Genomic DNA, 27,938 nt, shown 5'->3' with positions numbered 1-27,938 from the left:
TCATCTCTTTATCGTGTGAATATAGCACCCATAAACTGTATCTGGCACCTAAATGTCAATTTAACCTTCAGGCTTCACAAATTTCATTCACATTAAACTACATTCTCATAAGTGCAGAATGTTGCAGGGTCTAAGTACATGCTATGGATCTTTAGTTATAACCGCTCTGCTGTTAGAAAAAAGAGTTAATATTACAGTGTTTATATTCTGGACACCTAGGGCATAAATAAATTTTATTTCTCAGATGAGTCACTTAACAAATGAGCTTGTTCGGGAAATACTGGTTTCCAGTCTATGAAGAAGGAAAAAGAAGCGCGTGGAATGGAATCAGAGTATGGAAAGATCAAAATCAAAGTTCACGCTAAATGATGCCTCTTTTCATTCAAGTAAATGTCAGCTATCAGTTTCAGAACATTGTCCTGATTTTTAAGAATAGAGCCACGAATACAGTGGGGAATATGATGAAAATACGGATTATAGAACTTTAGGAATTAATAAAATTCTTCATTGCAGAAAAGAGGGTGATTACTTTTAGCACACAGGACATAGGGGTCATTTTCAGAGGCTGTCTTTGGAAATGTAGCCCTTTAAGTGGCATTTCATTCTGTAATATTAAAAAGCAGTTTTTATAGGCCAGGTTTTTTTAGCTGAAGTCAAGTGGAATGTAGAAACAGTTTTACAAAAGAGTCACTAAAGAAATATTCTTTTACCTCTTTACCTTTGTGATCACAACCCAAAGAGTTTTATTGATCTAAAGCCCAGGAGTGATTTGATGGTCCCTAATCAAAGAAGAACAACTGAAATAACTGAGCAATAATAAAGGTTACTATGCTGCACTTTACTAACAACTCACATGCCAGGTATCCTGTAGGTAATCCATATTACAAACCATCAGCGTCAGGTAGTAAGTTGTATAGACGCTGGGTGTTAGAAATCCACCCTGACATGCTTGTATTTAATTTCTGATGCTTCTGGAAATGATGTATTACATCATTTGCAATCCTCACAGAATCACTGATATTTTATACAATTTTGATCTAATAAAAATGTTGAGTTTTATGATTCATTTTATTCATTTTAATTATTAGATAATCTTTTTTTTTAAACTTTGTTACTTTAAGCAAATAATGGCAAAACAAAGCAAACTTGAAGACTGAAATGTACTTCATTATTAAGGATTATCACAGAAAACACATAAGCTTTCTATAAGTAAGATTCCCAGAGTAATTATTTTCATTAGAGGACATTTGCTTCTGGAGTAAAGTCAGTTTTAAAAAAAGTCTAAAAAATGCCATTGCTTTATGTTTGAACTTAATTTAGCATGCAATTTAATATAATTGTACAAGAGGATAGAATAGTTTATAATTATTGTATTGAAGCACCATTGTCCTACTTGGACCCAACTGTACACAACAGTTCCTGACCAATACTATCAATTAAGATACTGATGAATGTTCATATTAATATCCCAACTCCAAATGGTTTGAACAAGATGTTCATTAGCCCACTTCAAAATCTAAAGGTATGACTATTTAAAGATAGGTTAATTCAGAGGCATAAAAAAAAAAAAAGCCATCTGTTACACAGGATTTTTTTTTCATCCTCTACTCTGCCTTCCTTAGTAGTTTGACTTTTATACCAAGGAGGACATTTTCCCCAAGACTGCCCTACAGATTCCACCTTGTGTCCTTTGGCCAGAATGACATCATATGCCCATTTTTACATGAATCACTAGCACCCAGAAAGGAATGACCATGGGTATTTTAACTTAATGAAAAGTAATCACTGTCTCTGGGGAGGATGGGGGGATGGGGTGGACAAATGAGAGGTTCTCCATAGAAAAAAGGAAACAAGTATTAAGCAGATAACGAAGTGCATTTTTCACACCAACAATGCTGGGAACACTTGGCTTATTAGGAGAAACTTTGTGAATCAATAAACTAATTTGACTCCTCCTGCAAACCCAAGGGAAAAAAAAGAGGGAGAATTATTCAAAATGAGGAGATTATATGTATTTTCCCCTGAAAAGGTAGGCTAGCATTGATTTTTAAAAGCTAGTTGGTCCCAGAAAGTAGGGCAGGATTTGAAGATATTTTTAATAATATTCTGTCTGTCATGAATTTGAAATAAACAGTACTAAAATATATTTGAATGATTTGAGCAGTGTTGACATGTCTCCTACTTTTTGCTTGAAATCTGACTATCATTTCTTAACCTTTGATTTTAAGTCTTTTAAGAGAAACACTTTATATTTACATAGTATATTCCATTTAGGGAGCAAGAAGCAGTCCATAAATTGATCCACTAACTATAGACCATGTTCTGCACTTAATTATTCACCATTATATTCCTCTTTAGAATCTTAGGACAAAAAAATATAATTTCTCCGAATACTGAAATTAATTCAGTCATGTCTGCTGGGCTATTTGGAAGCTATTCAATTGTATAAATTAACACTCAGTAACAGCTTAGAATTGCTCCCAAACATTTTAACTATAGAAACACATCAAAAGTCACTTGCTGATATCTAACTAGAGAGAAAGTAAGAAGGGAGAAAAGGGGAGGGGGAGAGAGGGGAGGGAAAGAAAGCAAAGGAGAGGGTAGGAGAAGGAAAAAATGTGTCAAGAAAAGTAAATGAGAAATATTTTAATCTATTAAAAAAAAGTTCAGTGAAGTTAAATTAACTGCTTTATTTAGAAAAAAAATGATGTATGCCATTTTTCTTGTGAAATTAAGTAATTATAGAGCCCCAAAATATATTTGAAAGGAATTGTCAATTTTTGGATTAGAAACAGGTAATATTCATTATTGTAATACCACAATCCTCATCTTTATTAAAGTAATTTCCTGTACTTTTTAAAGTGAGCAATAAATTCTAAAGCAATGAAGTCCCTGAATTAAAGTAAGATCCTACAGTGTTTGACTCAATCAGAAACCAAATCAAATATTACCTCCTAGATTTAACACAGATATGATTTTAAGAAGAGACAGGGTGATAGGCTGAAAGACAGATTCTCAGAAAACAGAAATTGGCTTAAATGTACTGCTTGTTGTGTTTTAAAAAATGTTGTTGTTGTTCAAGAAATCTAAATTTCACTCATTTAGCTGAAGAATAACAATAATAAAATAGATCTTTGTTAAGTAATATAGAAATAAATTAATACATATATGTATATACATGTACATATGTGCATATGAGACTGAATTTGTGTGTTTCTTGTATAGACAGAAGTTTGTATATACACAAATAAACATAAAAATTTAATTCAAAATGTATGATTTTAAGTTGATATTGGCTGTGGTTTATGTTAAGTGCTGTAATATTTCAGCCTATTTTCAAATGTCAATAGTACCCAATAATTTTATGAAGTATTTTGCAGAATATCAAAAAGGAATTAAGAATTTATTTTAAACTTAATTAATATTATCTAAAAATTTGCTACATACATACAAAAAAACCTAATACTCAAGAAGAACACACCAGAAAACAAGCAGTTTAAAATGATAAACTATTTTACATAATTGTAGTTTGGTTAGGTAGAAAAACATCAATTGTTTTTGACCTTAGTTTCTAACAAGGTTAAGAATATATTTAAGAAAATCTAATAAGCTTCATATGTATTGATTTAATATTCATTTACATTCAGTTATAGTATAAATTTGAAAATGATAAAATCATGCTAATATGTTTACTATATATATGAGAATTTGTGGGTAATATTCTGGATTTAAATAGCATTAAAATTGATTACATACTAAATATAAACATCTGCCTTTGAAAAGCTTTTTAAAAAAGTATTAGTTAAAATCTAGAGAACTTGTTTTATAATTATAATTTATCCAAGTAACATGTATAATAATATGGGTGTATATTCTTTACTGATGATCTTAAGTAACTTTGATTTGAAAATCAGATAATTTAAGTGGGAAACAGTGATTGACTCAACATTCTTTCATTAAGATGGTGGACATAATGACCAGCCCTGAACTATTAAATAGCTTTTTGTTGTCTGGTTGTGGTGTTACCGTATGCAAAGGGCCCCCCCCCCCCGAATTTCATGGGTAGGTATCTGGCTTAAGCTTATTATTTGTAGTTTTGCTAAATACATGCATAAGCTCTGAGTTTATTTTTTATGCTATAGGCCAATCTGAGTCCTGTAAACATGATCCTCATGTTAAGTTGTATAGGTCAAAAAGCCCACACTGTCCTAGAACTTTTATGAAGAATATGGTTATTCTCATTTTAATTTCAGTGGATACAAAATAGTTTTATCTGTATATATTTTTTTTCCCCCTGAACTAGTATGGACCTCACAGAAATACACCTGAATGGCCCAGGTAAAGGATATGGAATATTGATACTGAACTTTTCCCTTGGGAGAGCTTTCTGAGTTCTACGTGTCTTAAACCCAAACAGGGCTTTCCTTTACTAGGATTGTGGTACAGACTATACATGCTGTTTATTGTTCTCCTTGTTCTCCCTACCTCTCTCCTCTCCTCCTTTCTCTCATGTATTCATGCAACACACATTGCTTGACAACTCCTGCTTGTTTAACACGAATGCTGTAGATTTAGATACCTGACCAAATCATTTATGTATATTAGTGCATCCATGTACCTGAATAATATACTCAGAAAGTTTGAATTAATATCATATTTACCAGCGCAGACATATTCTATCCTCACTTGGCTACCGGTTTATGTGACTCCATATCTTATAACCAGGGAAAGCTGAGATACTGTATTGGCCTAGTGCCACATTTCAGTAACTGAGTAACAAACTCACTTTGTTTACATTGATATGATTCCCTTGAAAAATGTTAACACACTTCATATAACCAATAACTATACCATATGTTTACCAAGAATTTAGGTATGTATAAGAATTTTTGGAGAACTTCAACATTCACTGGTTCACTAGGGTGACTCTTTAGACATGAACATCTGAAAAACCCATCCCGTAAGGAGTCATTATATGAGAAAAGCCCAAACAAAGCACAGGTTTGGTTCAAGGAAACGAAAGGGGCAGGTGTCAAAGGAATGATTCTAAGATGATCAGTACCTAGTATTCAGATTGCCATTTCCCATAGTGCAGTTATCATCAGATCTAAGCCTGTATCTGTTGCTGGTGGAAATCTACAATAAAGAGTGGGCAAAAACTAAAATTTGGGGGACAATGAGATCAAAGATAAAAATATTTGTATCATAGCCAAAGCTACAGCAGTGTCTGAAAACTGGATCCTCTGCAATAAGCTGGAGTTTCTGGAAGGAGTATAGAGGAATGGTGCCATTCTGTAGCAAACATGACTTAGGCACACTATTGCACTGAGAGCAGCAATAGTAAGTCTGAGGAGTCTTAAAGGGAGTATTGTATTGGAGGTCAAACCATACCCAAATGGCAATTGATCTCTCTTCAAACTTGTTCTTAAAAACTTATTTGTGGCTCCAGTTTCTACTTAACGTTTGGTAGATATTAACTATTTTGACATTCAAAATAATCTAAATGCATATTATTTTTCTTTACATTTTTCCAGTATGAGTATATTTCAACTATCTATGATGGAAGCTACAATAAAAATCATTACCTTTGAATTGCTTTTTAACTTTTATTATTTTTTTTAAAAAAGACAGGCTATGCCTATCAAATGCCAAATAAAAGTGTTCTTAAAGTAATTATGTAGTTTATGAATTCTAGAGTAAACTAGGCATGTGAGGTATATCTAAGTAGTACTTTTACTAATTACATCAGTCACAAGAGCATTTCAGGTGGTGGTGGGTGTATGTGTTTCCTCTTACAGCTTCATTTTAGAATCATTGTATATTCATTTGAATCATTTTGTAATGATATAAGCACTTTTTAACTAAGACATTATGTATATAATTGAGATATGAAAAAATTTCTATGTTTACTTTGATAATGTCATTTTTATTAGTTTTAATCTTTTACATTTAAATTTTTCAGTTAATATTCTTTTAAACTAGAATTGTGAAAGTTTTGGGGTCTCAGGACTATTTTATAATCATAAAGAGAAAAAAATACCAATTTGTGATTTTTATGTGATATATATGTATATATAATTATTACTGTAATAGCCAATAAACATGAGAAACTTAAAATTTGATGAATGAATTAACTTTAAAATACAAAAAATAAACCCATTACATACTAACACAGTAAACATTTATAACAGAATGTTCTCTAAAACAACAATAGAATTACTCAAAGGAATTATATTGTTCTCTGTTTTTACACACATCTTTAAAATCTGCTTAATAGAAGATGTCTTGACTCTTGTGTCTGTTTCTGTATTCAATTTGTTACAAGATATTTTGGTTGAAAGATATAAAGGATATCCAGGAAAGGATGAGCAACTGAATAGCTTCTGAGATCATTGTGGATATTCACCTTGATCCAAGCTAAAACTGGATAAGTGAATTATGAAACAATACCAATGGACTTGTCATGGTCTATTATATTGAAAGTAATGTCCATGTTCCACTTGAAATGGATCTATTATCCATGTAAATTTTATCATTGGTTATTTTGAAAAATATTGCTATACTAAGTTATGCAGATCTTCCAAAAGTTTATATCACATTTATTAATATTACCATTGATTTCCTGAAAAAATTCTTTTAGTCTTGAGAAGCCATCAGTTTACAGTATCCAAAATTCTAGTTTTTTGCCCCAGAACATTCATTTTGTCAATAGCAATAATTAGAGACAGATGTTTTCCCTAAAGTGAGTCACTCACTTATATTTTCTGTAAAATGTTTGCAAAACATCGAAGTTTGAATTAGCATTATTTCTTTTCAAGTTATCCTTTCAGTATAAATTATCTTCCTTTGAAGGAAAAAGTGTTTAGTTTAGCTCACAACTCAAATGATCACACATACATTTTCTGGAAACAACCAGCAGAAGCTCTTAATGTGGACTTCCAATCTTTGTAGTATTATTCAAGATAGCCAAGATATGGAAACAAGCCAAATGTCCATCAACACAAAAATAGATAAAGACAATGTGGTATGCACATATAATAGAATGTCATTTAGTCTTAAAAAAGAGGAAAATTCTCTCATACTTTGCAACATGGATGTACCTGGAAGACATTATGCTAAGTGAAATAAGTCAGTCACAGAAGGACAAATACTGCATGATTCCACTTATATGGGTTATCTAAAATAGTCAGACTTGTAGGAGCAGAAAATAGAATGGTGGTTGCCAAAGGATGGGAAAGGGGAAATAAGAATTGTCATTCAATGAATATAAAGTTACAGTTATACAAGACGGAAAAGTTCTAGACATCTGCTGTATAACATAATGCCAGGAGTTAACAAATGGTGAGCTAGCTTGATCAAACACTTAAAAACTTGTTAAGAGGGTAGATTTCATATTAACTATTCTTAACACACACAAGGAGACTTTTGGAGGTGATATATCTATTTATTTCCTTAATCATTGTGGTACACACATACACAGTGTGTAACTATATCCAAATTCATCAAATTGTATATGTTAAATATGTGCTTTTTTGTTCATCATTCATACCTCAGCAACTTGGAAAGCTGTGTACTCAAGGTCGAGATATAAATTGAAAATTGTAAGATGCTTCAGGGCATTTTCATTTGTCTTTTGAAAAGATATTACAATATTTGGCTTTTAAAGAGCAAATCATGTCTATGTTTAACATAGAGAACTCTGATTTTATCTTTTTTTCAGCAACTTTATACATAGATGGTACAACTGTGAGTTGAGAAAGCAAGTCATCTAATCTCCGTTTCTAAGCCAATATCTATTCTTAACTACAAGAAAATATATTCTAACTAAAATTCTAAAAAAAAAAATCAGCTTCAGATAAATAAAAGTTCCCTCAAATTTTTAAAAATATTGCACAAGAAAACTATATTTTGTGTGTGTTCCTGTGTAAATGCTGAAAACTTTGAGATTTCTAAACTAATGATGAGTTATAGGACAATAGTAAGATTACAGAGATGGCACATAGCTAATAAGAGTAGGAACTCTGAAAGGAAACTGAGTTAATCTCTGAAATTATATATATATATATATATATATATATATATATATATATACACACACATGTATCTTTCTTCCTAGCTACCTAGTATCTATCTATCCACTGACTACATGAGAATATTTTAGGAAACATAAGAATATACATCAGAATATACAGTACAGAATGCCACTCAGATTCCATAAATCATAAGAGCAACTACCTTGTCAAAGTCATGTAGCATTCAGATAACTGCACTTTACAATTATGAGAGAATATCAGTGAAAACAAAAAATAATGTCTTTGTGTTACTGTGGAAATATATTTGACCTCTGGTCTCTCTGAAAGAATTCTGCGTCAGACTTTAAGAACCACTAGTTTTTGGAATGATTTCCATTCCCAGAACATTTATCTTTATTTCCTAGGAAATGGTTCACTTTGCTCATCTCTTTTTCTCTTTTATGATATGCATATGTTTGAATTGAATATAGCTAAAGAAAAATATAAATATGTTGAACACTCTCATACCAAGGAAACCTGCAAATATATTTTTAACACACATACAAAATCATTGAGTCTTCTTTTTTTTATTTTTGCAGGTCATTAATAAAATTAACTTTGAATATTTTAAGTATAATTATTTTCTTCAATGTTTTGAATTGATTTCTCAAATTTAAGTATTTACTTTTTCCCTGAAATAAAAGTGTAAATTGTGTGTTCCATTTATTGTAGAAAAATTGAAAAATAAAAGATTTTTACACTATTAAAATTATCCTAAGATTCAGCATACACAAATAATGAATCAGATTGTTTTCTGAATTCCCTTAATATTACAATAATATTATATTATTTGTTATTTATAGACCATACAAGAATAACATTCATTTAAAGTACTGTTATAACTCTAATGTATTTAAATATAAGGTAGTACAACTAGTCTGAATTTTTTCAAATATATTTGGTATCTACTATCTGTGCCTGTATTGAAATTTGGGAATAACTTTATGTAATTGAAAAATGGGCTTATGCTGATAGAGTATATTAAAATAGAAATTTTATTCAGAAAAATTATAGTATTGATCTAGGCAAGTATTCAATCATATTGTACTATTATATTTTGATCAGTATTATGTATTCATAATGGAGTCAGAAACTTCTAGGAAAAAACCTATCATTTGGGTTATTTTATTGAAGTAGAATATTCATTCCATTTTTACTTTTTATCCTATTCTAATGTTAACTTCTTGTATTCTAAGTAGGCTGTCATCTCCTCTGTTAATTATAGCAACTAGCCAACATTTATCAGTCTTTGCTATTGTTCTTCTACTTCTTGCAGGATATCATTAAATAATCATAGTGGGAATTCCCTTCTTATTTTTTAATTTTCGGTAGACTGCTGCAAGTAGTTTATCATTAAGTATGCCACTGTTTCATAGATTGATTTAATCATGTTCAGGATTCTCTTTTAATTAAACTTATGGTATTTTCTTTTATAAAATAACACATTTCTTTATGTTTGAATATCTTTTCAGAAGTTTCTTGGTGATATGTGTTATAAGATTAATTTTTAGATGAAGTGAGATCAGTCATAGAGATAGCATTGTATTTCCCAAAGGACAGCATGTGAATCTGAACTTGGCTTAGATTTAAATTCTAGTAATACCTTTATTAAATCATACTTGTTGGGTAGGTTTATATGCAACCAATTAAGTTTGCACTTTTCTAACATGTGATTCTTATGGTCCGGACATGCACTAAGATAATACTAAAATCACTACACTACTACTTCATTTTTTAATTCTCTGAATTGACACAATACATGAGAAAATTCAAACCATTGCTAAACTGCTCCTAGGAATTTTCATCTTTGTACTGTTACCTCCTAATTTAATTAAGTGTTCTATAAATCTTACTGTTCCCTAACTCTGCTTTGCAATCTTTCCCTTGGAAATTGCCATTTCTGAATAGGTTAATTTAAAATGACTCCAGTCACTATTCATTGTTTACTATTATTCAATAGTTTTCAAGAAAGAAATAGCATCTGAATGATTACAAATCAAGTTATGTTGCAAAAATATGGCCACTCAAAATTTTGGTTAGCATAATCTTGATTTTGTGGATTAGGGGACAGAATGTGAGGTGTAAATCATGACTTTTTCCCCCTTGTTTCAGTTGAATTCACTGTGCTCAAGTTTGTGTGCCATAAAATGAAACAGGGACACAATTTTTTTCTCTAGGCGTTTTTAGATTGTTTACAAAAATGACTTCAATTATCCCACTCTCTGTAGTCATGTCCCTTGTAAATTGATTCTGCAATGCTTTCCATCAAGAAAAGGAATCTCCTCTACTCTTTGAATCTAAGTTGGCTTTATGATTTATTTAAATTAGTGTAATATAAAGTTGCAGGTTTCCAGTTCCAAGCCATACCCCCCAAATATCTGTGTTTCAGATCTCCCTTTTGGGTCCTTCCCACTTCTATGGGACAAATGCTGGAGGAGAGCTCAGTTTTCCAGACATCCATTCTAGATCAGCAATCAGCAGAGCTGCCTATGTGTAACCACAAACACACAGGAGAGCAGAGCTGGAACCAGAAAAAGCCACTCAACCAATCATTGTAATGAGTCTGACTCTGTGTGTTTGATATTGCCTGCTGACAAATTTTGGACCTCAACCCTCCCTCTTTCTCTTCTGTCTCAAATCTGGGAAATCTGATAAGAATATCTGTGTACTCCCTCCTGTGGTGCTGGCAGGATTTCAAACCATAGAAGCCCCTGGCTGCACACAAGTACCACACCCTGGCCCCACTCCCTAACCATCATGAAAACCGAAGCCTTTTCCCCTTTCCATGAACTCTCCAGCTGTTTTTAGACCAGCTAGGCAACCTTACCAAAAAACCCGCATTATATAAGTAATAAACTTCTTCTACATCCTCTTTTTCTGTGTATGAGATCATCTGTCTTGATACTTAAATTAAATTTGGGTTAGGAGGGGCTGGTCCACCCTGCTTCCGGGGAATGTCTAAAACAGCCATAGACTTATGAAAGGCATAATAAGTATTGTTTTAAGCCATTGAGATTTTCAGGTATCATTGTGATTTATATTTAAGAAAGATCTGTTTAGAAGCATATAGGATGTTTTTGTTTTTGTTTTCAGAGTTGAGATATATTTCCGTACATGATCATGGATTATATATTTCAGTGTCTTATAACCATTTTAAAATAACAGTGAGGGACACTTCATGAATGGCTATCAACCAAATGTCACTTTTAATGAGAAACCTAAAATGGAATACTGAGGAGCTCTATTATATATCTTTGTTACAATAGGTATTTATCACACAAAATTAGCTTAAAACAATACAAATTTATTATGTCACAGTTTTTTTGTAGAACAGATGTGAGGCATTTATTTATCTGGGTTCTTTGCATAGGATCTCAACCAACATGTAAGATGGGGCTGAGGTCTCATCTGAGTCTTGACTAGGGATCTATCTACTTTCAAGCTCACCCAGGTTCTTTACATCTTTAGAACTGAGGACTTCATTATCTCTCTGTCTGTCCACCAGTGGCTTCCCTTAGTGACTAGAAGCCTCTCACAGTTACTTGCCAAGTGAAGTTTCCCACAATGGCTACTTGTTTGTTCAAACTTAGCAAGGGAAGAGAGAGAGACTCTATCAAGATGGGTGCTCCAGTTTTATGTAATGCAGTCGTTTAATAACATGCATATAATCAAATACATCCTGTCATGATCATCATTTTCTGTTGATTAGCTGCAAGTCATATGCTCTGTGCACATTCAGAAGGAATAAATTACATAAAGGCATGAATATTAGAAGCAGGATCATGAGGGTCACCTTGACATTCTTGTTGCAAAAAGACTGATTTTCTGCAAATCCACTTGCTCACTTAAGCCATAATGTAATATATTATTTCTAAATGAAATAATAATTTTCTCAAATAATGTAATGGTTAGAATTACTTATTTTCTTTTTGTTTGTTTGTTTATTTAATTATAGTACTATGGAAATTTAGATTAGTATTAAAGTTTTGGTTAATATCTACCTGGTTTCAATTACAGCTTTGAAACATTACCTTTTTTAACTATAGGAAATTATTTAATAATTGCAAATGTCTGTTTCTTTGGCTGAAAAATAATGCTAACAATGATACCTACTTCATAGCATATCATGACACTATCTTAGTTTTATTTTCAAGACAAAGTAAATACTCAATAAATGTTTATTATTATTTTTACATCACTCTTTTGTTATTTATTTCATTTTGGTCATCATTTTTTGAAGTCATATATGAAAGTGAATTTGAGGGCAGCAATTGTTAGGAATAGTGACACTGGAAACATATCTAGAAGCATGCAGATATGATCATGGCGTGTGCTTAGGTACATGTATCAATAAACAATGTTAAAGTGATACTGAATCAGTAAGCTTTTAATACAGTCTGCATATTTATTAATAGAAAAAAATAAACTGATACATAGAAAAATCCAGATTTTTACATTTTGGGTGAAATGAGTAATTAGGCTTTCTTTCAGTTTCCTTTGAAGGAAAGATCATTAAGCTAAACTCCTTTGGGGAAAAAAATGCCTGGTCCGAAGGCTAGTAATTAATTTTATATAATTTATGTGTATTAAAGACCTAGTTTTTATTTATGATTCTTGATACAAGCTGTTTCTAATTTTATTTAATATGTTTATGTTTTTCTTATTACTTTTAATTTAAATAAAGTAGAAACTTTTTATTCTAACATTGCTTTATATAACTAATAATGCATTTTAAAAAAAAGATGGTTTGGATTGCCTCAGCCAAGTCTCAGCACGTAGGTATAGTTTTTTTGCATGATTCTTAATTGACATGACACCAGCTCTTCAGAGAAAGTCTTCCCCACATCAAAAAGAACAGCTCAAGTGGATGAGCAAGGGAAACAGAAGGCGTTTACTCAAGGCTAGTTAGTGATGTGCAAGTGTGGCTGCAGCTCAGCTGGACTCTCTGAGGCTGGTTGGATCCTCGGCAGCAGCCTATCCTTTTCTCTATTCTTCATTCTTCTGTTCTTCATTCCTATTATTACCATGTGAAACCCTATTTTTTGCAGCTTCTGATCTCATCTACTGTCATGACTCGTGTTTTCTCTCTTCATATCTCCCAGTCCATGAATTCATTGTCTTATCTCCAATAAGGCTGAAGGGTTAGCTGAAAACACTATTTTCTTTTAAAAGGAATATATATTATTTTTTTCATTCACATGTCATTTTATTTCTGATTTTCAAAAATCTACTTAGGTAGTCAAGTTATTAGTATTTAAAGCTTTTATCTCTGCATTCTCAGTAAGTCAACCATAATACGTCTAAAGGCAATGTGGGTAGAACAGCATTTATATGAATGCTCAGAAAGAGTAGCATAAATAATATTTCAGGATGCAGTCCTATTACAAATGGATGAATGAATAAATGATTGGATGGGTGGGTAGATGACTGAGAAGATGGTAATGAAACACAAGTTTTACACAAATACAGAACACATTCAAAACACAATTTGACACTGAATAAGCAATAGGCAATGTAGAAACCAAAGTTTGATTTGTATTCTTTTTTATATTATTATTGTTAAAATACTTTGACTCTCTGATGAATATCTGTCAAGAGTTTTAGGGAAATCATGCTTTTTATTGGTTTTCCTATCATTCTACAATTTATTCAGATTTTGAAGTTCATCCATCTATTTCTGTTTACATTTAAGAAAGATATTGCACTTTATTTAGTAACTTGCTCAATGTTTTATAGAGAATAGGGAACAAACTTGGTCTGGAAACACAGGGCCTTTGACTTTATTCTTCTGTTTTCCACTGGTCCACGCTGTCAGATTTATATATGTCTAAGTAAAGGGAACTAATCTGAAATAGTGGACATTGTCAATACTTTCACTTGGAATCAAAGAATAAACAGAGATATGTTCTGAACACAATTTAAAATATTTTATGGCTTTATTTTTTAATTCATCTCATAATATCTTCCCTATGACACTTTTAGTATACTAAAATTTATCAAAATAATTATATTGCTAGCCTAGTTTACTGGATTATTTGAACAGATTTGCAATACCTTTATTTCTTATAGTTGCAATTAAACCACTTTCATTTATGAATGTATCAAAGTATACTTTCTTCAGTTATAAAGTACAATTTATTATAACCATGTATTATTTTTATAACAGAATTGATGAATAACAAAACACTTTAATAAATATAGGATTTACAATGGTTAACCTACGTTGTATACTTGCTACTATTTTGAAAAGACATAGGAATAATTTGCATAATTTACACTCATATGATTAACTTCTAAGTGTAATGTGATGCACAGTACTAAGCTGATTAATTTTTCCTTGGTTTACTATCCAGAATGTGGTCAAAATTTTACTGAATTAATTTGACCACCATTATGTGTAATGGGCTGAAGTTACATTAATCTACTAAGTGATATTCCTATCAAAGCTTATGAAGAACTAATTCATCTGAATAAGAACTAGCAAAATTGATTATACTTTCAACACAAGGAAAGAACACTATGCATGGTTTTGTAACTTAAAATTAAACTGTAGCCTATATAAAATATATACATATATTTTCAAAACACCAGTTAATTTTTTATAGGGTGATGGTAATTAAAGAAATGTGGTGGGTAGCATTTGTTATAAAGAGTACGTAATTACATTAACCCAACTGTAACAAATGTCTAAAATGTACTATTATTAATTTTAATGCATAATAAAATATAAATTACAACTCTATGAAAAGAATTAAAACTGAAGATTATAAAAGATCATTACAGATTCAATTTGGTAACCCTTTCATATTCATTAATAATCCTCCAAGTGAGAAATCATAAGCACTGGGAGTGTACCCTCAGCCAGAAAAATCAGTGAAATTTTCTAGCTTAGTTCTTAACCTTCTTTGATATAAGTACACAGACACACACACACACACACACACACACACACACACTGTACACACATGCATACACATACCATATATACACAAACACCCCACATAATTTACTTAAATTGAATGGTATTTTAAAGAATATATAAATTAAATATAAAATTATTTCTGACACTCTTACAAGAAATAACTCTTGTAAGAATATGGACTTTATTCTTTCACTGGCTATTTAATTTTTCAGAACTTTTAAATCTGTGGCATATGTTATGGACTGAATGTTGTGTCCCTCAAAAATTTTTTGTTGAAATTCCAATCTCCAATGTTATGACATTAGGAGGCGGAGCCTTTGTGAGGGGATTAGATCATGAAGGTGGAACCTTCACGAATGGGATTCATGACCTTATGAAAGAGACCCCAGGGTGCTCTCTTGCCCTTTCTGCCATGTGAGGACACAGCAAGAAGACAGTTGTCTATGAACCAGGAAACGGTCCCTCACCAGACATCAAATCCTTGGGTACCTTGATCTTGGACTTTCCAACTTCCAGAACTGTAAGAAATAAATGTTCTTTAAGTCACTCAGTCTATGGTAGTTTGCTGTAGAAATCAGAACAGACTAAAACAGCATATATTTGAAGAATATGATAAGTGAGAGATGTATGGTTTAAGTTTGAAATGAGTTTTGATTATTATGAAAAGATATTTGTAATAATGCCACTTGAATGCAGAGTATGCAGATTTGATACAATTGCTTACAATCAAATATTAGGCATGTCCCTCAATTTATGCCACAACAAATTTAGATGTAAGACACTAATACTGAAATAATTTGAAGACATATTAAAACATAAAATCCAAGGAAAGAATGAATTGACAGATTTATTGCAGAGAAATTGAAAGAGTCTGTGACACAAAGGCCATGAATAAAGCTAAAAGCAAATAAAATCAGGGAGATACCTTATTTTTTATATTTTAACATAATCTTATTAAATTATAAAGCTGTAAATATTAATGAAGAATTGAGTAACTGTCTACATGCATTTCAAATATGATAATTTGCTCTCTTTTCCACCAAGAAATCCATTTTCAGGACCTGAAGTTTATTGTCTTAACATCTTTCTCTTTTTCTCTCTCCTTCACTCTTCACGGACATATGAAAAAATATTTTTCTTTTTTTTTCACTAAAATATAATTATATATATAAAATATTACCCTCCCAACTTGTTTCTTTCTGCCACTGAGAATAATAGCTTAGACATTTATTTGTGTGGACAGATATGGATAAAAACTGCTATCTTATGGCTGCATAATTCCCCATATATCCTAATACATATAGGCCCAATTGTTGTCTATAGCTGTGTAGCCCTCCTTTCACTGTAATTTGTTCAAATCCTGCCCTATTGACGGACATCCACATTTTTTCTCAGTTAAGTATAAATTTTGTGACTGCTGGGCCATAGGAGACACATCCTGATAATTGTCTGGTTTTCTGAAAGGAGAGCTCCTCCTGTAATAGCTCTGTGGCTTGTTTGCACACTGAAGCTTTGGCACAGGATTCTGTGAAAGTGCTGGCCTTGTCCAGCTTCTGCCTCGTGTCTCTCTCAGAACCCCACACCACGGGACTGTTCCTCCTTCTAGAAGCACAGTCATCTTCCTCAGCAATACCCAATCATCTCCCTCATTCATTTCTTGTTTTTGTGCCACACAGTTCTGGGGACTTCTGCTGTGCTCTTTGTATCGTACAATATTCCTGTGCTGTGCTGACTAATGGGCTCTACTTTACCTGGCTCTGAAGTTCTAATCCCTGATTACTAGCAAAATAAACTACAATAAGAACTGAACTCAAATACTGCGGGATTGTTTCCTTCCAGCATGAAACTACCTACTACTATCATCTCCCTCCTCCTTCTGTATGCATAAAGAAGTCAGAATTACACAACCCACACACCAAGACCTCCGTGCACAGAATATCTATAGCAAGCTAAGGGAAAATGGCCTAGCAGGGATGGAGGCAGAAAGAAGATAGGAAACATAATACAGCTATATATGCAGAAAAAATACCCTGTAGTACCTCAGAGTATGTATTACAAAGTGATTAGCAAAATGCAACATTTTCCAAAGATACCTTTGTGACCCCAAAAGGTAAAGACCCCAGTTCTTGTCATACGTAAAAGATAAATTTACAGTCAGGAGATGGCGAGTTGTGTAGCAAAAGATTTTAAAAGATTTATTTAGAAAAGGAAAAGTACACTTTCAAGAACGGGAGGCAGGCTCATCCAAGGGAGGGAAAGCAGCGGGTTTTGTCTCCCCTTTCTCTCATACCCTCGCTTAGAGGTGGTCTCTTGACTGATGGCTCTTGTCCCTGGGGTGCTTAGTCATGTTTGGCCCCTTTTGCACGTGTCCTTACAAATGGTGTACACAGGAAAACCCATGGCGGGGGGGTGGGGGTGGGGGGGAACGTTACCTAAACCGCGATGTTGATTATAACACAATGAGCATGGGGTTTGTGTCTGGTTAAGTCCTTTCTCTACTGCATAGTGTGGCTGTCAGGTTTTAACCAGTTTCTTGCTGGCACTCATTTAGAAGTTAAGTCCCTTTATGCTGGAGGCAGGCATAATTCCATCTTCCAGAGCATCCTCCCTCTCCTCCATCTATCTGCCTGGTGCCCCCACTTATCTAACTACCTAACATTTTTATTCACAGATTTTGAAGGGTTGGAAAATAAATTGATTGTCTATATCAGAAGTAATTTCCTGACATTGTATGAATATGCAGGTCATCAGAGGAATGTTGTTCATCATGGCTTGACTGATATAAAATTACAGAATAAAAACATTATATTCTTTTTACTCTCAAATGAAAGGCTTAGTTTCCCTTCAAAGTTTAAAGGGCATGAATCTTCTGATATTGTTGGAAACAAAAGCATAATGAAAATATTAGCTCCTTTCTTATTTTTAGCTGTTGTAGCAACATTACTTGATTTTTTTTCTCATGACTACTGCTCCTCAAATATTTTGTCCCTATCTGAAAAGCAACCAAGATGAGGGGAAAAGTATGGAAGAATAGTAAAAGCTGTACTTCTAAGTTCCTAGGAATAGACTTTTAATTTTAGTTACCTCTAAGATATTTCTATTTTTTGCCAAAGATTCATATATGGTACAGTGAATCTATCTGAAACCAGGGGCTTCATAGGATATTTAGCTGCCACAGACGCAGTTGAAGTTGTCTAGAAAAAAGGTGGTAATTTCTTCTGCCTACTTTCTTATCAATTCTCTTACCACTAAGCATCATCACAGCTTTTCTTAATCATGTCTCCTGAGCAACTACCAAACAAAAGAGGTCACTCATTTCACCTGTCTTTATTCTTGATTGCAAGGTAGTTCCCCAACTGAATGCCTCAGCAGTGAGGGCCCAGTGTGTATTGCCAGCCTCACTGAATTAATTTAAGAAGAGAGACTCCAAAGGGAGAAATGCCAGGAACAGCTCTGGCTGCTCTGCTGGACAGTCAGAGGCTCCTGGGGGTTTTCAGTTTCCCAACCAGAGCTCGGCAGACTGCAGATCACTGTAGGAAGGAAACCCATGAGAGGCTGTTGCCTGAACAGATTAAGGATTTGAAGATTATCAGGTAATGCAGACTAATGAAAAGAAGATTGCACAGAGAAAGCAAAAGTTAAAAAAAAAAAAATTAAAAAGTTGATTTGAAAGTCAATACAGAAAATTCTGTACCAATTGCTAAAGAAAGAAGGAAGCATGTGGGTCTAAAGGGCACAGTGACATGACTGCAATGGTCTGTACACGTTATCAGATAAACATATGTTCATGTGAAACAAGGCAGGATCAGTGCTGGATCGTAACCTAAGGTATCAAAAATGACACCGCCTGTGACAACGGCATTGGAAGGGAATGTATAAATAAGAAAATGGAATTCTATAGGCACTTAAATTGTCTGAACACATTATATACTCAATTTCACTTTTCTCTAAGAGAGTAAAACTGCCACAACCTGAACCAGAGATATTCCAGGGTATGTTCAGAATTATGAAAAAGAACTGAGTGCACAAAGATCATCTTCAGAAGACGGTGAATAGAAGACCAGGTTCACCGGAAGTTCATACCCTGGCCTGAGCTCATGGCCAGTAAACTCCAACATCATTGTAATTTTCAACACTAGTTAAAATTTTACACATATTAAATCAGCTAACCATGCAAAAAGCCTTTTAATTTTTACTGTAACTATTTTCACATGAGGTATCAGAAGCCCAAAGAATGCAATGCCAGTGGTTGCACAGTATGAATTGGAAGTGAAAGTCAAACCCAAATTTCAGAGTGTATACCCTTTACTGTGACATTGTGCCATCACTCTGAATGCTGAATGGCAATATAAGACAGGATAAATACAAAGCAGTTGCAAGCACCCTCTGTCAAACACATTTTCAGAATCCTTAAGAATATAAATATGCAATCATATTTAATAGCATTTTTATCATTTTAATGTATGCATTTGTAGAACATTTTAAAGTAAATTGTACTTATTTCCATAATTCAGAGGTAATTGCATTAATTTTGAATCTGTTATATTTTTTCCCAACTTTATCTCACTATTCCTTCTTCTCTGTGATTTGGGAAAATCATTTCATTACTTCAGAAAAAAAAAATGCCCAGAAATGGCTCTTTTGTTATATAAATTCCAAACAAATATATATTTATTATTTCAGAGTAGGAATAGAAGTCATTTTAATCTGAATAACTGCTAGTGTTATGGGTTAGTAATATTAATATTTGTCAGATTATGTTCCACAACTGAGAATGACATTTTATTTTTATTTCAGAAATTCTCTTTTGTTGGAGGGTTGTTGAGACCAAAAAAAAAAGCAGATAAATGTCTGGATAGAATATAAATATCTACAGCTTTATACCTAAAGAGTTGTTTTTTGTATACTAGAAAATACATTTTACTTTCCTTTTGTTAAGTTTTTTTTTCTTTTTCTTTTCTTTTTTTCTTCTTCTTTTTTTAGTATTTTTGTTGGTTGTTTAACAGTATAAGAAAAGATTTTGAAAAGGAAAAGAGGGAAAAAATCTGCTTTCATGAATTTGGTAGGCATTGAAAATAAGCAATGTTACTTAGAAACCCAAGTGATAATTTGTAGCAGGGAGCTGTTGAACGATCCAATTTACCAGCTCTACATGTCATCCAGGACCACTCTTACACGTTAGAGAGTGGTAGCCTTGAGAGAAAGCCAATGCAGCACCCTTGTTGTAGAATTGGGATTTCACAAGGGACACTGTTAGCAGTGGCTTCTCAGAGGGTCCTTCTGGCAATCTCTGAAAGGCAGTCATCAGCTACAGAGTTCTGAACTGGAGAAGTTATAGCGGCAGAAACCACATAGTTACTACAGTGGTCAAGCTCACATGGCCTTCTCAGGTGAACGTCCAAAAGCACGAATGAAGGCTTTTCAGGAGTGGCAGTTCCAAGCAACAGAAAACTTCCTGGTGGGGATACAAGTCCTCTTAATTGAAAGTAAATGTGACTCATTTTGTACACGTAAACTTGTGCTGCCCGGGTGTCTGGATTGTTGTATATGTGTGCGCGTGACTGTGTAACATTTTAAAAAAATCGATACGGTTTCATTATCTGCCTTTTTCCCTTAGAAGTATAATATGAACATCTTCCCCATTAAGGCTTTAAACATTAAAATGCAAAAATATAAGTTGATATTTTCCTTCTCCCTCCATCTAAAGTCCTGTTACCATTTTCTTTCATTTCAAAAGACTGAACGCAAGGAAATTTTAGTTTCCCCTTCTTACAAGATGTACGGTCCTAATATTTCTATTTTGAAATTTGCTGATCTCATCTAAAATCGCAGGCAGTTACCTCCCCGCCTCCTCAGGGCATCTCTTTCCTAGCTGGGATAGTTTTCTAAGGAAAGGGCAAGATAAGTGTCAGCTCTTAGCAACTTAGTATTACAACCTGGCATTTTTCCCCCTTCAAAGAGATTAGTTTATTGAATTGTTTCTTAAACTGTAAGTGCATACATGGACATTCCAGGGAGTAACAGCAGTCATAGGTTAAGTCGGTGTGTTTCTTGGGTCATCCCCTGTAATTTTGGTTGGTAACAAGAAGGCAGAGGAGAGAAACTGGTACCTAGAAATTTTCTGAGTTGTGTCTGTGCTTTCTGATCACTTACTGTTTTTGAATATTTCTAATCTGAATTCTAGGAGTGATGCCAGAAAGACCTCAGGGGACCACACAGGCTGACTCACACCACATGGGGTGGGGGGACAGGGATAGGGGAGGACAGATAGGTAAGGTTAGGAGTTAACCAGAGAAGTAATTCATTAAGTGATCCTAAAGATCCTTGAACTTGTGTATAACTGTGGTTTATGCACTGTTTTATTTGCTTTTGAATCTTTGATGTTCTTTAAAAATTTAATCTTACCCTTTACTGGCCTGTGGAGAGCTAAGAGGAAATGTGAGTTTTACACTTAAAATGTATTAATAAAAAGAAATTAAGAAGACAATGTGTAAGATATATTACTTAAAATTACTTCATATTATCCCTTTTTATTAGATCGTCCCCCAGATTTTATCTGTGTCAGCTTGTTATTTTAAACGTCTCACTCTCATTTGTTAGCAAACAATAAATGCATCCAGAACTTTTAAAGAATAAAATTATTTATTTAATATGAATTTGGCTATACTAAGAAATACACTACTCAATTCTTGAAATGTAGGAAATAATGAACTAAGAGTCATTCGGGTACTATCCAACAAACTAAAATTTTAAAGATATATTTTTTCAATGCAAATGTTTGGAAAGTTATAAAGCTGGAACGTGTTCAATTCCTGATAGGCACAGCACGTCAAAGCAAGTTGCAGTTAGGCAATCCTGTGCATTAATTAGAAAAGGTCAAGCTGTGCAAAGGAAATGAGTGCAGTTCGTATGGGTGAGAGCTTAGAAAGTACAAGCTGTGACAATGAATTCCAAATCTTAGCTAATTACCGGTGGCTTCTCCAAGTAAAATGACACTGAATGTTCAAGCATGCTTAGGAGGAGACTTTCTGCCTTAGAAGTTTAAAGAAAATGATAATGTTATTTTTTAAGAAGTGATTTATACTTTGTAGTATCTCTTTTTTAAAAATCATGCCCTATGATTCTAATAACATACTCTGGGACAAGTAGGTCATTATTTCTGTTTTACCGAAGAGAAAAATAAAACTCCAAAAGAACTGGCAATTTGTCAAGATCACACAGGTTGTAAGTGACAGAAAACAAGAAAACCTGTCCTCTATTTCCTTCAAAAATTTTCAAAACATGATCTAATTTAAAATCAACATGGAATTTTGTTGAGGTATCATCAACACATTCATGCAAATTCTTTATATAGAGTTTCACAAGTTTAGATAAGCTACAGAATGCTTCAGAATTATATTCAGATTGTTGCTTTACAGGGTTAATCTTTTTAAATTTTTTTAGGGGAGTAATTTTATTTATTTATTTATTTATTTATTTATTTATTTATTTATTTATTTAACAGAGGTACTGGCACACACTCTACCACTGAGCCATACCCCCCCCCCTTACAGAGTTAATGTTTTCAAAATACTAAGTTAATATTAAACCAATATATTCTTATTTTCAGTAATTCCTAATCATCCTAAAACTTTTATCAAAATTCATGTCTGATTGACCCAGATCCATAGTGTTTCATTTTTGTTGTTGTTTTTGTTGTTTTTTTAATATGCAAAGACAGCCACTTCCACTAGTTAGAAGGTTGAAGGAGTCTGGTGTCTATCCCAAACCCATCCCTCTGAGCAGAGAAAGGAGGATATGCTAGGAAAAGGCTCTGTGGGAGGGGGAAGAAAAAAGAGAGAAATAAAAACCAAAAGAATAAGGAAAAAAAAGTCTGGATCTTCTCACTTATTTAGAGTGGAAAGCAAAGAACAAGGAGGGAACAGAGTTAATTTCAGAGTCATTTCCTCCACCACCACCTTCAACTCTCAGAGTCAATATCCAGATAATTATGGAGCATTGTCTGAAAGAAGTTGTACAAGCATGACCTAAAAACTTAGAATTTCCCCACCAGGGACCTGCAGAGAATTAAGCCTTAATGTCTTCAGGTGTCCATTATGTGTAATGAAAACTTCTATGCATCTAGTATGGTACTAGTACCATCCATGGGACACCTGAGAGAGTAGTCACTCAAACAGTGTTCTGTGGTTCAGATGGGAAGCCTAGTGTCAAAGGCTTGCCAGTAAACTGAGAGCCTTGTATCAGCGAAGGAAGATGCTTATTTGGATGATAAAATGCTGCTTTTGTCTTCGAGTCTACCCTGAGTGATCAGAGTTCCTGATAAAGAGACATAGGGTAGTTGTGACAAGTGCTGGACATGTAAATGCCTAAGGTCTGAAAGAGGAGCCTGCAAAAATTAGAGCATGTAAAGACTGATGGCAATGGCAGGAGAGGTGTCCAGTGACAGAACATGACAAAACTGACAGCGTTTCCCCCAGTGACTGTGGGACAAGCCAGCAAATTCAGTAAAGACGTAAGGCAACGTGCAAATGTAAGTGGCATGGACACTGCAACCAGTAGGTAGTGTGGGTTTTGAGCTACAAGTTTTCATTATTGTTGTTTTTCTCTGTTTGTTGTTGTTGCAGCTGCTACTGCTGTCACCACTCTTCAGTTAGAGAAAAATCTGTCCTGAAATCAAAACTAGTTATAAACAGATATGTAAGTTCAAGTTTGCATATAAGTTCAGTTCTCTATAAAAGATATATATAAGGCATTCCATGATTATCAAGAGACTAGTCATCTTCTGGTTGAATAATCTGAAATCCCTTAATCTTAATGCATATTTTACACTTTAATCATTGAATCCTTTTACTCTCCTTTGTACTTTTCCAAATGATCCTGATTTATCCCAAGTTACAGGAACTATAACAAAATAGAGATATTTAGTACACCTACAAAAACTACAGACTAAAATTCTAATAACCTAAACTCTCCTACACAAATTGTTTCTATATTATTAGCATATATCTCCATAATTTTTGTATTAAAGTGAATAACATGGTTAATGTTAGTAATTTATATTTAGTTCATTGTTTCTAGGTACTCTATTGCCAGATTTTTTTTCTTGTTTTTCTTACTCATTGCATCTTTTTTCTATTAATTTTAATTTAAGAAACGCTGAGTACATCCGGAAATTACCAAATACGTTTTGAATTCAAATGCTCTTCCGTGAATGACAAGAATGTCTTCCATTCTGTGGTTATCTAAGTACTCATAAAGAATGCTTTCTTTGTAAACTTCTTATGAAAAATTTAAGTACTAAGTCAATGATGGTTTTCTACAGACGTCATCTGATGTATTTTCAGAACATTTACTCCAATAATAAATAGAAGGAGCTGTTTTCTACCCCTCATTATGTAATGATTATAGTGCTTCTTAGATATCTGCTGTGCTTTTCATAGATCATATAAGATAACAAAATCCTGTAATTGTAATGTTTGTCTGATTCATAAAATAGTATTTTTAATAATAGCTCATGATATCAGCTTCTATCTATATTCATTTCAGAATAATACTGATGATTAACTTTTATTTCAAATCAATGCCAAAGCATATAAAGAAAAAAAGAGATCAGGAAATGTTATTACTGGAACATCAATGTCACACTTGTACCACATTAGCCAGTTCTGAAAGCTCTATGACACAGAGAAGGGTTATAGACTAATAGATAATATTTACGGAGCAATCTGTTCTCGGATTAGATTTTTCTGCTGCTTATCTATATCAGTTTTTATCCGTGGGTATTGCTCAGACCACAGGACCACGAGGTACCAAGTGGATGCTTGGTAATGTCAGAGGAAAAGGTGGTAATTTAACTTTGCGCACATGTATCTCACATATTTGGAATAATATTTTATTGATTCTCTTGGATGTTTCATTACATTCTTCAAAATACACTATGAAAGTGTGTGCATTTCCTAAAAGGACAACATTGACCAATTGATCTCAGCCAACCTTGAATAAACAAAGTGTAAACTATCACATCATTTCACTATTATTTTTAATTTTTGTTACAATATGCTCCATTATGGTATGTGTTACTTTTATATGTGTTAAATCTTCACTTATTTTCAATGCTACTACTGCCTTGTGGTATGTCTTCTATTTATAGATACTAGATAAGTTATTAATAAATATTTATTCAAATTTAACTTTTTTGATAAAAATGGCAACACAAATCACTGCACTCAGAATACCATAAATATAAATTATAAATAGGTAATGAGTTAGGAATGGATAATGTGAATATTTACAAATAATTTTGTAAGTACAACTTCTTTGTAAAACAAAAGCAAAACTTTGAATGTTAAAAATAAAAAATGAGCACCTCAGAATTACAATTTATTTTCCTCTATTTTAGATATATTTACTCTAGTTGCCATGACCTGTATGTTATAAAATATTATCAAAAATCATGAAGATCAGCAGGAACCCATCAAAGTTCCAAAGTAATTTTCAAATAAAGTACAATAACCTCTCATTTTGATGTTAAAAAAAAAAATTCCAGCCAGAAACAAACTTTCTTTCTAATAACAAAAAAGAATTAAGAATTAAATGCATCTTTCAAACCTGCATTTTTTTAAAGTTATGTTGCAAGCTTATATAATCAGTTGTCAGCGTAAAGATAAATACGTTCAGAAAGAGAGAGAGGGAGGTAGACAGAGGAAAGATCATAACTAGTTTTTGACAAAAACGAATTTTACAGGTGACAGCACTGGACACCCTGTAGTATTAATGACAAAATATGCAAAGGAAAATATTTTATATGTGCACAGTAACCAGTTTTCCAAATTACAGATAGTTGAAATAACTGATTTGAAGAGTCTGAATCAATACCATAAGACAAATACTACAGTAAAAAGAATACTTTTCACTGAAATTTCATTTGAGTGTTCAAGTTCTGCTTCTGATAATGGTGGTGTAGCTTGATGAAACACATTCTTGGAGACCACACACACACACAAACACACGCACACTGAATGCACACTTAAGTATGGTTTTAAGATACTTAAAAGCCCTAGAGAGTGACAAAATTCAGAAGAAACCTGGAAAGTGGATGGGGTAGAACATTCAAAAAAAAAAAAAAGAAAGAAAGAAAAGAAAAGAAAAGAAAAGAAAACTGACATTGGTGATTATGTCGCTCTGCAACTTATCACCAGAAGGAATTTTCTCCCCTTATTATATAGGAAGGCTGGATCTCAATTAGAAGATATGGTGATATTGTTTGAAAAGACCAGAAGAAAAACTCTAAGACTCCAGAGGCACCTAGATAGTGGGAGAGAAATTCTGGAAGATAGAGTCTTAGTATAAACTCTGTTCAAAACACTGACTAATCCACAAAATTCTCATGAGTGTGATAAATATCAAGAGCAATTCTTTTAATCTGGCTACTATAACAGAGGACCATGGATTGGGTGGCTTAAAAAGAACAGAATTTTATTTCTGACAGTTCTGGAGGCTGGAAGCAGAAGATCAGGGTGCCAGCATGTTCGGGTTTTGATGAAGGCCCACTTCCTGGTTTGCAGAGAGCCATCCTCATATGGGGGGAAGTGTGAGAGATCCCTGGGGTCTCCTTTATAAAAGCATTAACCCCATTCATGAGAACACTCTTCTTATGACCTATCATCTCCCAAAGTCCCCGCCTTCTAATACCATCACACTGGAAGTTAAGATTTCAAGATATGAATTTAGGGGAGGACATATTCAGTTCATAACAGTAATGATGAAAGAGGATGGGGGAAAGGCAGAAAGAACAGTAAATATTTCTGCTACTGCCCACTGCAAAGTAAACAGACCAGTAAAGTCAACTATCTGATATAAATAAGCAAACACTGTCCCAGGGAAAATAAAAGAATCCAGAAAATCTACAACATATCATCAATATTGCCCTGTATATAATCAGAGTTTGTAGCCTGTGAAGGAAAAAATAAAGTGACATACAGCCAATTTTAAAAAGACAAAAGAAACAAATTATGAAATTTTTAGATTATGATAAATAGTTTGTCTCCTGATTCTACCATCTGGGCCCCTTCAAAGACAGTCTGTTGTCTGCTTCCCGTGGAATTTCCCTGCCTTTGCAAACAGGGTGATTGGTAGGAGCTGTAGTTCTTCATCCTGCCCCTTCCAGCACAGAAATTTAGCTTTACAAGACAGTTGGGCCAACAGTGATAAGAGTCTGATTATTCTCGTCTGTCCTGTCTGGGGTAGAGCTCCTACCCTTGGTGGAGGTAGGAAGTCCAGACCACTCACCTGCTGCTGTTTGGAATGGCAGCTTTGCAACACAGAGCTTAGGAGATGAGAGTTACTGCCAGTCTGCCCGTCCTGAGGAGAAACAGTGGCTTTAGACTAGGAGCTGGAGATGGAGGAAGCCCTGTAATTCTTGCATGAACCTATCAGGAGTATGGCTTCAAACAGATTGAACTGGTATAGTGTGAGAAAGGAGTGGGTCATGGCTCAAATGCCACAGAGGCTTTTTACTGAGATTTAGTATTTCTTGAAAAAATGTTTCTTCAGTATATCTGTGTGTTAAGGGATACCATTTCAGAAGTCATCTCAGCATAAGAACTTGAAATGTAATATTACTTCACGAAATTGATATTGTTAATACCCTGTTCATGACTCCAAGCTTTGTGCTCAAGAGGTGCATCTGAAGAATATCATCAATATTTTGATAAATTTAACCTACTTCATCTGCAGTAATATTCAGAATTTGTGATTTTAAGGATCACGAAGTCACAATTTTTTAAATTATAAAATTGTGGTCTTATGTCTCAATCAATGTAAATTTGACTCTTTCCAAATATTGATTATTTTTCTATTTATTAGGAAACAGAGAAGAAGAAAAAAGAAAAAGAAAAAAGTGAGATGATTAAGTATTAAAAGAAAAAAGAAAAGGAGTAAGAAAA

This window comes from Camelus bactrianus, chromosome 3 (genome assembly GCF_048773025.1).
Source record: "Camelus bactrianus isolate YW-2024 breed Bactrian camel chromosome 3, ASM4877302v1, whole genome shotgun sequence".
NCBI lineage: Eukaryota > Metazoa > Chordata > Mammalia > Artiodactyla > Camelidae > Camelus > Camelus bactrianus.
This window is presented reverse-complemented; position numbering follows the sequence as displayed.